Consider the following 813-nt stretch of genomic DNA (forward strand, 5'->3'; position numbering starts at 1 on the left):
TATTACTTCTTGCTCCAGAATTGAAGTTATGAAACTTTCTAATCTATACTGTATTTGTGAATTCTATAATCAATTTATGTAAATTGTGTGATGTTGGGTTGGTTATGATTTTTAAAATATTAGTATTTGATAAAGCTTAAACATTGATCTTTCATAACAGGATCCTCGAATCCAGGCTTCAAAGCTTTTAACTGGGTTTGATTTCTTATTATCGGATCTATTAATTGATTCATCGATTCATTTGAAAAGATTGGCCGACAAACCAAATATGACAAGAAAGATATTGAATCGTATGACAAGAAAGATATTGAATCGGGAACGAGCAATCAGCTCTATCCGATGATGCCCGAGGCTCCGATGGGAGCAGTTTATTGATGGGCGATAATGAAGAGAGAAATTATATTTTATTTATTAATTTATTTTTAGAGAAATGATTGAGGGAGGGAATAAGAGAGAGAATGACGTGGCGACTGAAAAAATTAAATAATTTCTCTCTCTTTTCTCCTATTTTACCCTTTTTTCCAACCAATGAGAGGTGATTCTCTCTCTCATTTTCTTCTTCAAATTCCCGAATCCTTTCCGGTCCTACCCATCTTTCAAACAAATTTCCCAAACAACCCACATTTTCATTCACATTCTCAAATGACCCACATTCCCTCTCTACAATATTAATTAACCCATTAATTAACTCACACTCTCTCTTAACCCACTAATTAACTCTCTCTTTCTCTAAACTCATTAATTAACGGGAAGAATGTCAATTTTACACACAAAGTTGTAAGAATGTGTCAAATTTACTTATTAAGTTTCAAA

This window comes from Impatiens glandulifera, chromosome 1 (genome assembly GCF_907164915.1).
Source record: "Impatiens glandulifera chromosome 1, dImpGla2.1, whole genome shotgun sequence".
Lineage (NCBI taxonomy): Eukaryota > Viridiplantae > Streptophyta > Magnoliopsida > Ericales > Balsaminaceae > Impatiens > Impatiens glandulifera.